The sequence below is a fragment of the Hyperolius riggenbachi genome, chromosome 11 (genome assembly GCF_040937935.1).
Source record: "Hyperolius riggenbachi isolate aHypRig1 chromosome 11, aHypRig1.pri, whole genome shotgun sequence".
NCBI classification, from domain to species: Eukaryota; Metazoa; Chordata; class Amphibia; order Anura; family Hyperoliidae; genus Hyperolius; species Hyperolius riggenbachi.
Window position 1 is genome coordinate 30,648,426 of NC_090656.1, and position 15,124 is coordinate 30,663,549.

The 15,124-nt window shown below is 45.2% G+C and overlaps 1 protein-coding gene across 7 annotated transcripts in view; it reads right to left on the reverse strand.

Annotated features, from left to right (window-relative positions):
* Window positions 1-15,124, reverse strand: part of ZFHX3 (zinc finger homeobox 3) — a 1,434,500-nt gene that overhangs the window by 831,637 nt on the left and 587,739 nt on the right. The gene's annotated exons all lie outside the window — the stretch shown is intronic.

The window sequence follows — 15,124 nt, forward strand, 5'->3', positions numbered from 1 at the left end:
ATAAGAGAGGGGGAAGAGAAGAAAAAGGAGGTGAAGAAGGTGGAGAAAGAGGTGAAAGAGAAGAAGAAATAAATGAGGAAGGAGGAGGAGAAAAAGGAGACAAAGAAGAGAGTTTTTAATTTTAAAAAGGAAAAGCACATCATAAAAAATCCTCTTTCATAAAAGTAGAACAAAATAACATAATAACTATAACATGTCTTAAGCTTAATGGTAAAAGAGTAAGCAATAAAAGCGAATACACCGAGCTAGGTTTACTGCTCAATTTGCTTTTTATTTAGTGAAACGTCTCCTATATTTCTCTAGCTTGTGTGAAACAGGCTAAAAGAAATTTACTAAACAATAAGCAGCCTGGCTCTTCTTTGTTCTCCTTCCAACCCCCACTGCAGCTAGAAAATAAATAGCCCGGTGCCTTCACGTGTCATCAAAGCCGCCCATCTATCACTCGGCTATGGGAAGAGCATGATCCAATTTAGGAGTGGGTCGCAGTATGAAGCCTGCAGTCAGGATGACATCTCCCCGTCTCTGAACAGAGCTCGCTGAGCCTAAATATAACCACATTTCCCTCATCCTATAATTTGCAGGTCGATACAATAGTGTATGGGAAATAAAAACATCTGTAGTCTGCTGGAAACCCACCGGCCAGCAAATGTGATGTGTAAAAAAACAACAACAATTAAACACCTAGTGAACATGCACACACAAGATCATGCTAATGGAGAATGATATTATTACAGAGGAGGGAACTGGGCCCCCCGCTGGGTGTTGTGGATGGCGACAATGCTAGAATATGGCAGCTACAGTGAAGTTTAGGACTTGTGGGTCACAAGTCCAGACACAGACACACCGCACACAAACACACAAACCTACACACACACACACACAGTGTTGTATACAAAGAATCCTTAAAGGGGAACTGTCGCGAAAATCTTAAAAATTAAAACACATACAAATAAGAAGTATGTTTCTTCCTGAGTAAAATGAGCTATAAATTACTTTTCGCCTATGTTGCTGGCATTTACAGTAAGTAGCAGAAATTTGACATTACTGACAGGTTTTGGGCTAGTCCATCTCTCCATAGGTGATTCTCAGCATGACCTTTATCCTTTATAAACACACTCCCTGAGAAAGATTTATACAAAGATGCTGGCTAGCCTCCCTGCTTACTGTACACTTTTTTGGCAGTTGGACGGAGCAATTTCCATTCACTAAGTACATTTAGAAAATTAGGTAATTCCTGTGAAACCCCCCCCCCATAAGGAGATGGGCTAGTCCAAAACCTGTCGGTACTGTCAGATTTCTACTACCTACTGTAAGTGACAGCAACATAGGGGAAAAGTAATTTATGGCTCATTTTACTCTGGAAGAAACGTACTTTTTAATTGTACATGTTTACATATATTTTACATTTGCAGATTTTCGCGACAGAGGTCCTTTAAGTGCTGGACAACAATATCACCACAGTGCTCCATACAGCATTAGCCAGGTGACAGTCACCAGGACAAAATTGAACAAAAAGGGTCACTGCTTGCTTAAAAATACAAATCACTTTTATTCCAATAAAACATATAGGAGCACATTTACAATGACTTACTTCAGGGTCCTCTCTACAGGGACGCTTTAAAGGACCTTTGTCTCGAAAATCTTAAAATTTTAAATACATGCAAACATACAGTTAGGCCCGGTTCACACTTGCGGTTGTCTGCCAAACGGACCGGATGACCTGACCGGATCCGGACCGGATCCGGATCGGAACCGTACGGTTCTGATCCGGATCCGATCCGGATCCGGTCAGGTTGCATCAGGTGTCCATCAGGATGCGATCCGGATCCGTTTGGCAGAAGTAACGTAAAACACCAAAAAAAAGTTGGGGTCTGGGAGGTCAGCAGAAGGGGGACCTGTGGAATCAGACCCTCTGCTGTTTAGCACTCACCTCCACCTGCGACATGCTGCCAACATCTCCGGATCCGGATCCAGCTGTGCTGCTCCACTCCAAAATGCTTGCCCATGTGTCCCCAGCCAATATCGCCGCAAAAATCCGCATAGGAAGTGGGGTAGAACATCCGGATTTCTCAGCCAGTGTGTTGTGCGGCCTCCGGTTCCCATTTGTTTGTATTGGCCGGATGGTGCAGTCCGGCTCCGCCCCGGATACGGCTGCCGGAGGGGCCGGATGAAAAAATAGCGCATGTTGGAACGGAGGCCGGAGTCCGGATCCGGCCCGGATCCGGTCCGGCTCCGGTTCTGCAGAACGGACCCATGTGAACGGACGCATAGGCTTTAATTGCTATGCCGTGCGTCCGTTCCGTCCGTTCTGCAGGCGGTGCGGCTCCGGCACGGCGATTCCGGAGGGCCACCGCTAATGTGAACCGAAGTACGTTTCTTCCAGAGTAAAATGAGCCATAAATTACTTTTCTCCTATGTTGCTGTCACTTACAGTAAGTAGTAGAAATCTGACAGAACCAACAGGTTTTGGACTAGCCCATCTCCTCATGGGGGGTTCACAGGGATTTATTTATGTTCAAAATGCACATAGTAAATGGTAGTTGCTCCGTCCAACTGCCAAAAAAAAAAGTGTACAGTGAGCAGGGAGGCTGGTCAGCATCTTTGTATAAATCTTTTTTAGGGAATGGCTTTATAAAGAATAAAGGCCATGCTAAGAATCCCCTGTGGAGAGATGGACTAGCCCAAAACCTGACGGTAATGTCAGATTTCTGCCACTTACTGTGAATGCCAGAAACATAGGAGATAATTAATTTATGACTCATTTTACTCATGAAGAAACGTACTTATTTGTATGTGTTTTAAATTTTAAGATTTTCACCACAGTTCGTCTTTAACTACTTTGGCCTCCTGGACGTAGTAGCTACGCCCAGGAGGCCATGTGCGCGTCCGCGTACTCCCGCGGCCGATCGTACGCGTCCACGTGTGCTCCCGGCCGCGGTTCGTTAGCCTGGCAATCAGTGAATCAAGCCATGGTGCCCGATCACTGATTGCTCTCCCCCGCTGAAAAAGCGACAGCTTCTCTCGGAAGCTGTGCTTTTTCTGGCTGTAACGTCCCCCATACGTCGCTCTAAGCGTATGTTACGCTTAGAGTGATGTCATGTAAACAAACTCATGGCTGCCATCTTGTGGCCAAAAAGTAAAACTACAACTATAAGTGAAAAAAATAAAACTCAAGACACATTTACATTATAAAACTATGGCTTACATCCCACCCTCCCAAAAATACCCAAATAAAATGTTTAATACAAAAAAACAAAAAAAAAATTACAATAAAAAAAAACATGTAAATATTTACCTAAGGGTCTAAACTTTTTAAATATCAATGTAAAGATGAAATATTTCTAATTTTTTTTTTATTTTAAACTTGTAAATAGTTATAGATGCAAAATGGAAAAAATGCACCTTTATTTCAGAATACAATATTGTCGCCATACATTGTGATAGGGACATAATTTTAACGGTGTAATAACCGGGACATATGAGCAAATACAATACATGAGTTTTAATTATGGAGGCATGTATTATTTTAAAACTATAATGGCTGAAAACTAAGAAATAATGAATTTTTTCCGTTTTTTTCTTATTCTTTCTGTTAAAATGCATTTACAGTAAAGTGGCTCTTAGCAAAATGTACCCCCCAAAGAAAGCCTAATTGGTGGCAGAAAAAACAAGATATAGATTAGTTCATTGTGATAAGTAGTGATAAAGTTATAGGCTAATAAATGGGAGGTGAAAATTGCTCGGATGCATAAAGTGAAAAAGACTGAAAACTGAAGTGGTTAAGCAGGAAACGCATACCGTGTACTCAAATACACTGTAAGATGGCCAGCGACCAATGCCCGGTCTCCATTCCCGACTGGTTTCGGCATTCCACCCCTGACGGAGGCAGAAAGCAGAGACCAGTCGGGACTGGAGACTGGGCATTGGTCGCTGACCATCTTTATTGTGCATTTGAGTACACAATATGTGCTTCATGCTTCAAGTCACTGTAAACGTGCTCCGATATGTTTTATTGGAATAAAAGTGATTTATATTTTTAAGCAAGCAGTGACCCTTTTTGTTTACTTTTGTCCTGGTGACGGTCACTTGGCTAATGCTATTTGGAGCACTGTGGTGATATTGCAGATACTCACCTTGTTGTCCAGCGCTGAGGATTCCTGTATACATTTCTTATGCCATTGTGGATGTGGTGACCTGAGCAGCTGGTGGATGCCATTCCTTCTTTGATGTGTTTGGATCAGAGCCTGCATTGCTACAACAGCACACACAGTGTTGGCGTTTTGAACATCGTTCTGACATGCCTTGAACACCACACTTCAGCACCATTCAGCACTGAACCAGCGGACAGGATAAGGGGCATTCACCTACTGTCTGCGGGGGACCATTAGAAGCCCCGGGTAAGTTCAACTCATTTTCCCCCGATCCCCTACAGTGTCCCTTTAAATAAAAATACCCCATAATTTTACAAGCCAATCTAAAAAAAAAGTAGCATGATTTGTTACTTTTCAGTCCGTTTTCCCTCTCTAAGGGCGAGTGCACACCAAAAACCTCTAGCAGATCCGCAAAATGCTAGAGGTTTTTGAAGCAGATTTTCAGAGCAATTCTAGGCATGTTGAGAGCGGTTTTCTAAACATGCCTAGCGGTTTTTGGAGAGTTTTTGTGTAGCAGATGTCATATATTGTTACAGTAAAGCTGTAAGGGCCCGTTCAGATCAGAAATGCGGATGGCCATGCGTGCGGAACGCGTGCGGAACGCGTGCGGACCGCAACGCGTACAAACGCATGGCCATCCGCGTTTGTGTGCGTTGCGTGGCTGATCCCATTACTGAAAAGTGAATGGGACAGCCACGCGTTTTTGCAAAATCTGCGTGCAGCATGCGTTCCCGGACCGCACAGGTCCGGAACGCATGCAGTGTGAACATCAGACATTGCACTCTATGCAATGTCTGATGTCGTGCGTTTTGGCCACCTGCACGCGTTTCCAAAACGCGGCTGGAAATGCGTGCAGTGTGAACGGGCCCTTACTGAACAGCTTCTGTAACAAAAACGCCTGGAAAACAGCTCTGATCTAGCATTTTTCAGAGCGGTTTTCCACCTAACTATACTTTAACATTGCGGCAGAAACGCTTCAGAAATCTAAAAAATGCTGCAGCCCGGGAGTTTGCGTTTGGGGTAAAAACTAACCGCTCTGGTGTGCACCAGCCCATTGAAATACATTACCCAAGCGGTTTTAAAAACGCTCACAAACCGCTCTGGTGTGTACCAGCCCATATTCAGGGCCACAGCAGATGCTGGCGCTATATAAATCTATAATAATAATTGATCTTTATCTAATGAAGGCAGTACATTGACAATCAGTGTTGCTTGCAAATTTTTGCAAAAGTCATTTTCACATCGAAAAACTGAAAATGCTATTTTTGATTTCGAGAAAATATTCCCAATACATTGTATTTTTGCAATATAGGCAAAGAAAACATTTTTCTTTCCAATTTGAAAATTTGCAGAAATCTATTATTTTTACCTTGAAAATCTGCAAAAAGCGCAAAATCTGTTATTTTATCACAAAAATTCACAAAAAAATGCGAGAAATCTCAAACTTATTGCAAGATGATTTTTTAAGGCATTTTCACTCGAAAGTCGAATTTTACATTATTTTCGTGAAAATGAATGCGAAAAGAATATCGGCATTTTCGGTTGGCCATCTATCAAGCTGATCTATCGGACTAGGGGCAAAGAAAACTACAAGTTCCTAACAAACCCAAGTCTTCTTCCACCTGCTAGATGGAACAAGCATTCTGATTGGTTGCTTTGGTTTTCTACACTGCTACTTGGAAACATAAGCCAATTTCTCACTAATCTAATGCTAGGTACACACGAAACGTTTTTGTGTTCGATAGATGCATTCGATAGATAATTTTCGTCATGTCGATATTACTTTCAATCGTTTTACCGCTCGATTTCTCATAGAAGTGGATGGAAATTGATAAGAAAAGATAAGAGAATTAAGCGGAAAAACAAATCGATAATTGATCGAATGGAAAATCGGCCGAAAAAACGCATCATGTGTACCTAGCATTTATAGGCCTGCAGGGGAATTCAGATACAATGACTTGAGTGTGGCCGATATCATAGCTGAAAAAGTATACATCTTAAGAAAAGAAAAATCCATAGTAACTCCCTGCCCTCCCCCCCGCACTCGGAAGGCTCATCAACAAACTGAATCCTTTGGGTCCTTATTAGAAGTGTTTGCCATTTCCTCCCTCCTGCTGAGTGGACGGAATGGCCAGTGGTCTTGGCTATACGTTTAATTGGATTAAGAGCCGTTAACAATAGGGGGATCTTGTCTAAATGGCAGGAAGTGTAAGGATATCCTTAAAAAGATGTCTCAGCTGTGGAACCAAACTACAGGTCCGCCCTGAAACGATGTCCCCAAGATGGGTAGCATTGATTTTCGCTATGAATGCACATGACAAACCAGAATGGTATTAAGTTACTTGCACACGAGCAATCACCATTAATGATCAATTCTGGATCATTAGGGTGACACTGCAGGGAACAGGTGCTATAGAGACACATTGCTCAGCTATAGGCCAGCGTTGTGTTGTGTGCTGTTCAATGGAGGGCAAAGGGGAGGATTAATGGAGGGGCACTTGGCTTCTGGTGGGTGGGGTAAGTGCAACAACATTGTGTCTGTCTGAGGGTGGGGTATATTGGTGGTTGCTTGGGGGCTGAACCATGCTGCTTACCCAGTGATCTGTAGTGGCAGAACCCGAGGCGGTTACTTGGGGGGGCGGATGGGACACAGAGGCATGTTCTCTGCCTCATGACATGCCTCTGTGTCCCCACACTGCCGCTCTCTGCCTTCCCCCACTGCCGCGCTATAGCCCCCCCCAAAATTAGTGACAATATTAGTTGCTATCTCGAAGGGTAAACTTGTGGGAGAGGGATTCCCTGTTCAAATTCAAAATGCCCACCAGGGGCGTTCCTGCAGGGTTTCCAGAGCTGCCATTGGGAAGCTCTTTCCCTGGCCACGCCCCCTGCCACTCCCACATCTCCCTGCATGCTGTGAGAGAGAGATCGCTCTCCTTGCAGCGTCATGACCCAGAGGTCACGAAAGTGAAAGTGAGAGCTAACTATCAAGTGTGGAGCATCTAGGAAGCGTCCTGAACTGCGGTGGTGGAGGCTAGTGCGCACAGCACCATTCACGGCACGAGAGGGAATACAGACAGGCAGCCGGAGCCCACCTTGACGAGGGAGAGCCCGTATCAAAAACTCTATGCCCTAAGATTGAGTCAACAGATTGTGAGTGCAATTGTTTTTTTATATTTTAATAAACTTTTACAGTATCACGCTGTGTAAGGTTTTTTCCCTTTGAGGATTTTTTTATGCTGATGAATACGCATATATGAGGAGCCAATCGGTGGTAAAGCAGACGATAGCCAGAGGAGGTGGGGGACGGCCCTAAGTGGCCCAACACGTTACTAGACCTTTATAGAGGTCTTGGAATCTGGTGAGTCTGTCTCCTGTTGGTGTGGTGGTGGATTTAACTTTGAGGAAGCTGCTGACCTGAAAAATCACAGTTGCTGTGGCAGCCAAACCACAGGAATATTACTTTACGGATTGGGACTCATACACTTGTTGATATCAGGGTCTATTAACGTTTTATGAGTTGTGCATGCGCTACCTCAGTAGCGTTCCTACCTAAGGGCGCATGGGGGCGGGGCGCACCGGGTACCAGTCAGCCAGGGGGGTGTCGCCACGACCCCCCTACACCTGACTAAGGAGGGGAAGAGCAGCGCTAGGAGGAGGGGTGACAGCAGGGATAGCGGCGGGGAGGGGGAAATATCCCCCCCTCCCTCACCTGGGTCCCCTCCTTCTGCCTCTCTTCTCCTCCCAAAAATGCAGGCAGCGGGCGGGTGGCAGTGGGCAGCGAGCAGGCGAGCGCGGAGTATACTCACGTTACTTCCGCGTATCAGCCTGGAACGCTGCGTCACCGTCACGTGCCTCTTCTGCGCCTCCAATCATTGGAGGCGCAGTAGAGGCACGTGACGGCGACGCAGCGTTACAGGCTGATACGCGGAAGTAACGTGAGTATACTCCGCGCTCGCCTGCTCGCTGCCCACTGCCACCGGCCCGCTGCCCGCATTTTTGGGGGGAGAAGAGAGGCAGAAGGAGGGGGACCCAGGTGAGGGAGGGGGACCCAGGTGAGGGAGGGGGGGGATATTTCCCCCTCCCCGCCGCTATCCCTGCTGTCACCCCTCCCTCTAGCTACACGGGGGGGGGGGGGAGGGAGGAGCACTATACTACCTAAACTGGGGGCCACTATACTAGCTGGGGGCCACTATACTGGAGGCAGCTAAACGGAGGGGGCACTGTACTAGCTACACTGGGGACATCTACCTATACTTGGGGGGGGGGGGGGGGGGCACCATACCAGCTACAATTGAGGCAACTATACTAAACTGTGGGCCACTATACTAGCTATACTGGGGCAACTATGGGGGCCACTATACTAGCTATACTGGAGGGCAGCTCTACGGGGGCCACTATACAAACTACACTGGGGGCAGCAACACTACCTACATTGGGGGCAGCAGCTATGCTGCCTATCCTGGGGGCAACTATACTAGCTATATTGGGGCAACTATACTACCTTCACTGGGGGCAACTAGCTACCTATACTGGGGGCAACTGCTAGCTACCTATACTGGGGGCAGTGGCGGCACGGGGGGGGGGGTGTGCTTTGGGTGCTGAAGTGTGTGCTTTGGGTGCTGAAGCACCCCTTAAAATTCTCCAAGCACCCCCCAGCGTGAACTGACTTTTGGCATCTAATAGACGCCGTATCAGTTCACCGCAGCGGCAGAGCAGGGCTATAGTAAAATGTCCGAAGCCCTGCTCTGGAGACTTTGGGAGTTGCTGGCTGCAGAGGATCGTGGGAGCTGCGCACTGGACGGAGGCCGGAACAGGAGCTCTGCTGCAGGTGAGTAAATGTTTTTTTTTTTTCAATTTATATTAGCAACCAGGGGTAGCGTTTATGTTCTGGCCAGGTCTGCTACACGATTGAAGTGTTTTCTGGACAGGTCTGCCACACGATTGCATGTATTTTCTGGGCAAATCTGTCGACATGATTGAACGTATTCTCTGGGCAAATCTGCCGACATGATTGCATGTATTTTCTGGGCAAATCTGCCGACATGATTGCATGTATTTTCTGGGCAAATCTGCCGACATGATTGCATGTATTTTCTGGGCAAATCTGCCGACATGATTGCATGGATTTTCTGGGCAAATCTGCCGACATGATTGCATGGATTTTCTGGGCAAATCTGCCGACATGATTGAACGTATTCTCTGGGCAAATCTGCCGACATGATTGAACGTATTCTCTGGGCAAATGTGCCGACATGATTGAACGTATTCTCTGGGCAAATCTGCCGACATGATTGAACGTATTCTCTGGGCAAATCTGCCGACATGATTGAACGTATTCTCTGGGCAAATCTGCCGACATGATTGCATGTATTTTCTGGGCAAATCTGCCGACATGATTGCCTGTATTTTCTGGGCAAATCTGCTGACATGATTGAACGTATTCTCTGGGCAAATCTGCCGACATGATTGAACGTATTCTCTGGGCAAATCTGCCGACATGATTGAACGTATTCTCTGGGCAAATCTGCCGACATGATTGAACGTATTCTCTGGGCAAATCTGCAGACATGATTGAACGTATTCTCTGGGCAAATCTGCCGACATGATTGAACGTATTCTCTGGGCAAATCTGCCGACATGATTGAACGTATTCTCTGGGCAAATCTGCCAACATGATTGCATGTATTTTCTGGGCAAATCTGCCGACATGATTGCATGTATTTTCTGGGCAAATCTGCCAACATGATTGAACGTATTCTCTGGGCAAATCTGCAGACATGATTGAACGTATTCTCTGGGCAAATCTGCCGACATGATTGAACGTATTCTCTGGGCAAATCTGCCGACATGATTGAACGTATTCTCTGGGCAAATCTGCAGACATGATTGAACGTATTCTCTGGGCAAATCTGCACACATTACGTGTATTTTCACCCGGGTTCACGTCAAATTACAGTTAGCTCCGCCCTCATCCGGTCATGGCCACGCCCATTTTTTGCCGCGGCGTGCTTCGCGCGACGCATGTTATAGCGCCACCCATTTTTTGCCCCTTTACCTTTTTTTTGGGGGGGGGGTTTTATAATACCCAGCACCGGGTGTCAAATGCCCTAGGTACGCCACTGCGCTACCTTCTTTTGAAAATTGTACATAGCGAATATTGAAGGCGCAGCACCAACGCATGTGGTTTTAAATAGGTTGTAGCGCTTATCTCTACGTGGAGAATCTCTTTAAAGCAAGCCTGACCTAAATCTTTGGTCATGTGGCTGCATCTCTGCTATTCTCTACATCATGTAGTAAACAAAGTAAGGATACCCCCTGCCATGCAGGAAGAGCACAGCCATGCTGCCTGAAACATGCAGCTTGTGAATCAGGCAATAGCGAACTCCATCGTACTAACACTTCAGTGAATGATAAAGCTCCGCCCCCTATAAGCGAGTGATAACTTCTGGTATTCACTCCCATGTAAGTTCCATGATGTTTGCTGTACTACACGGTACACCCAAAAGCCACAACAGCAGCAGCGACAGAGGATAATACTATTGTTCCAGCTCCGTCATAGTGTTCTAATTTACAGATGGCCCAGCCAGCAATAATATCCTTAAAGGACCTCTGTCTCAAAAATCTTAAAATTTACAATACATGTAAACCTATACATTTAAGAAGTATGTTTCCTCCAGAGTAAAATGAGCCATTAATTACTTTTCTCCTATGTTGCTGTCACTTACAGTAGGTAGTAGAAATCTGGCGTACGTTAAAAAGGGGCGCTGGGAAAAGAGGGCGCGGGGTTTTAAACGATAAGCATGGATAACGTTTAAAAATGTATTGTACTGTATTTCGTTTAAAATTAATGTTTTATAAAGTTATAAATCATTAAATGTGCATTAAATCGGCAATTGTAAAAACGTTAATCTTTCGTTTAAATAGTGAAACGTATAATAACGTTTAAAAAAAAAATTACTAAGTAACCCTCCCTGTACCTACCCCTAACCCCTAGACCCCCCTGTTGATGCCTAAACCTAAGACCCCCCCTGTTGGTGCCTAAGTAACCCTCCCTGTACCTACCCCTAACCCCTAGACCCCCCTGTTAGTGCCTAAACCTAAGACCCCCCTGTTGGTGCCTAAACCTAAGACCCCCCTGTTGGTGCCTAAACCTAAGACCCCCTGTTGGTGCCTAAACCTAAGACCCCCCTGTTGGTGCCTAAACCTAAGACCCCCCTGTTGGTGCCTAAACCTAAGACCCCCCTGTTGGTGCCTAAACCTAAGACCCCCCTGTTGGTGCCTAAACCTAAGACCCCCCTGTTGGTGCCTAAACCTAAGACCCCCCCTGTTGGTGCCTAAACCTAAGACCCCCCTGTTGGTGCCTAAACCTAAGACCCCCCTGTTGGTGCCTAAACCTAAGACCCCCCTGTTGGTGCCTAAACCTAAGACTCCCCTGGTGGTGCCTAAACCTAAGACCCTCCTTAGTGCTCACTGTATTGTGTGTAGAATAATGTTTTAAAAACAGTAAGGAATAAAATATATTACAATTTACATTACGTACTGATCGCTTTGTTTCGTGAATAATAATGTTTTACAAACAGTAAGGGATAACATTTAAAATAATGTTTTATTGAAATAAGAAACGTAAATCATCACAAGCAGTTATAAAACATAAAAAATATTCGGGCGCCGTTGGAAAACGTTATTATTCTCGGGCGCCCTTTTTTCCTGTTCGGCGCCCAGTAAATGATAATTATTATAGGAGTGAATGGCGGCGCCCGATTTGTCCACTAGCCTCCTGCTCCCCTTTTTACTGTTACCAGAAATCTGACAGAACCGACTGGTTTTGGACTAGCCCATCACCTCATGGGGATTTCACAGGGATTTCTTTATTTTCAAAATGCACTTCGTGAATGGCAGTTGCTCCGTCCAACTGACAAAAAAGTGTGCAGTGAGCAGGGAGGCTGGCAAGCATCTTTGTATAAATCTTTTTTGGGGAGTGTCTTTAAAAAGAATAAAGGCCATGCTGAGAATTCCCTAGCCCAAAACCTGTCGGTAATATAAGATTTCTACTACTTATTGTAACTGCCAGCAACATAGGAGAGAAGTTATGTATTGCTCATTTTACTCAGGAAGGAAAGTACTTCTAATTTGTATGTGTTTTAAATTTTAAGATTTTTGCGACAGTTCCTCTTTAAGGGCATGTTTCCACTACATGCAGATTGGATGCAGAAAAACTGACTCCAATGAATGCCTATGGGGCTGTTTCCACTAAATGTGATTTTTCTGATGCAGATTTTCCCATAGGCATTAATTGGAATCAGTTTTTCTGCATTCAATCTGCGTGTAGTGGAAACAGGCCCTTAAGGACCAAGATCGTGAAAAAAGTAGGCAGTTAAAATCTGACAGAAGCGACAGGTTTTGGGCCAGTCCATCTCCTCATGGGGGGTGCTCAGGGTTTTCTTTGTTTTCAACAGCATTTCCTGAACAGCAGTTTAACTGCCAAAATAGTAAGATACCAGCCAGCCTCCCTACTCATTTGCACACTATTATGTCAGTAAGGGCCTGTTTCCACTACATGCAGATTGGATTCAGAATGGATGCAGAAAAACTGACTCCAATGAATGCCTATGGGAAAATCTGCATCAGAAAAATTGTGTTTAGTGGAAACAGGCCCATAGGCATTCATTGGAGTCATAGCAAAGAAATTGTTGCGCAATTCATTGGAGTCAGTTCCATGGAGTCATTCTGCAACCAATCTGCATGTAGTGGAAACAGGCCCTTAGACTTTGCAACTGCTGTTCAGGAAATGCCGATATCTTTTCGCCTAATTCTGAGAAAAATAATGAATTATTTAACTTTGAGCAAAAATCTATAATACTATATCATTTTATAACATGTTTGTGGTTTTTACTGTTTTTTTCCACAGTTTTCTGCTGTTTTGCCATTTTATTTTTTGTAATTTTCCCTTTAAAAAGCAGAATTCACTGTCGCGTTTGCGTCCCTCGTGTACACAGATCGTGACTGGCTGCCTGTGCCTGCCAAAGTGAAAGTTGAATGCCAACTGTTTTCACTGTCTATAGAAGACACATACACACATCTATATCCCAGTTAATATATTAGAGAATGAAAAATCGTGGTTTCTGCAAAATTTGTGGCTCCTGCAGCATTGGTCTTTTTATTGACCATATCTCAGAATCAGGGCCGGTTCAAGTAACAGTTGGGCCCTAGGGCAAAATTAGCCTGGGGGCCCCCCAACAGACACACCCCCCCCCCCCCCCCGACCAAAAAGCGTCATTAGAGGCCCTTTGTTGCAGCCAAACTTCCTTCCTGGGCCCTTGAGCTGACTGCTGACCCTGCCCCAATCACCTCCCAACTTAACAGACTCGGCAGAGACCCTGAGGAGCAACAGTTAACATGGGGGAGGGACACCTTGGGGGCCCCTACAGGCTCTGCGGCCCTGGGGCAGTTGCCTATTTTTTCCTATGGTAGCTCCGGCCCTGCTCAGAATATTTTTCACAAAAATAGCATTTTCGACATAAAAATGACTGGTGAAAAAAAAGAGTTTACAAAAAGAAAAAGTCATCATTTGCCAAACTCACACCATAGGTGTCCTGAGTTTGCCAAGACCGTGACAATCTGGTTTAGAGAGTAGATATGAGAAGTGATGGTTCTGTGCAGCCCTTCAATGAGCCGAGTCTACGGAGGAAGCACTAAAGAAGAGAATTAAACAGCTCTAATGTAGGTTTATTCCGCCTTTATCGCCGTACGATGTTGTGCTTTTATGAGGCCATGTGCGCCCTTTCCCCTTATTTCCAGCGTTTTTAGAGCACAGACATGAATTTGCCTCATAGATGCACATTTACAGCTGCACAAAGGCAACTGCAGAAGAAGAACAGCCATGAAAAGACCGTAAATATGTTTTACAATCAATACTAACAATATTTTCTTCAAGGGTAATTTCAGCAAAACGTGTCCCTGTTTGCTGGCTACAACAAACCACCGAAGAGAAGACGAGATACTAATATGTTTATTTCCCGGTGGCCAGAGAAATGTATGGATCTGAACAATTAACCAAGAATCCAGCCAGCTAATACATGCATTTACCTAACTGGAAGCCCATGCAGCCCCATCCATTCGATAAGAACATGTGCCCAGCTGTCTATTGGAGATGATATGTCCAATGGCATTGCGGCCTACCCATTCACCAGAGACCAGTAACATCACTGAAAATGCACCCTAGCCAATAATTAGAGACCAGTGACATTAGTGAGAATGCAGCCTATCCATTCACTAGAGACTAGTGACATCAGTGAGAATGCAGCCTATCCATTCACTAGAGGCCAGTGACACCACTGAGAATGCAGCCTATTCATTCACTAGAGGCCAGTGACATCACCGAGAATGCAGCCTATCCATTTACTAGAGACCAATGACATCACTGAGAATGCAGCCTATCCAATCACTAGAGACCAGTGACATCAGTGAGAATGCAGCCTATCCATTCACTAGAGACCAGTGACATTAGTGAGAATGCAGCCTATCCATTCACTAGAGGCCAGTGACACCACTGAGAATGCAGCCTATCCATTCACTAGAGAACAGTGAGTGACATTGCTGAGAATGCAGCCTATCCATTCACTAGAGGCCAGTGACATTACTGAGAATGCAGCCTATCCATTCACTAGAGACCAGTGACACCACTGAGAATGCAGTATATCTATTCACTAGAGATCACTGACACCACTGAGAATGCAGCCTATCCATTCATTAGAGACCGGTGACATTACTGAGAATGCAGCCTATCCATTCACTAGAGACCAGTGACATCAGTGAAAATGCAGCCTATCCATTCACTAGAGATCAGTGACATCAGTGAGAATGCAGCCTGTATATTCACTAGAGACCAGTGACGCCACTGAGAATGCAGCCTATCCATTCACTAGAGACCAGTGACGCCACTGAGAATGCAGCCTATCCATTCACTAGAGGTC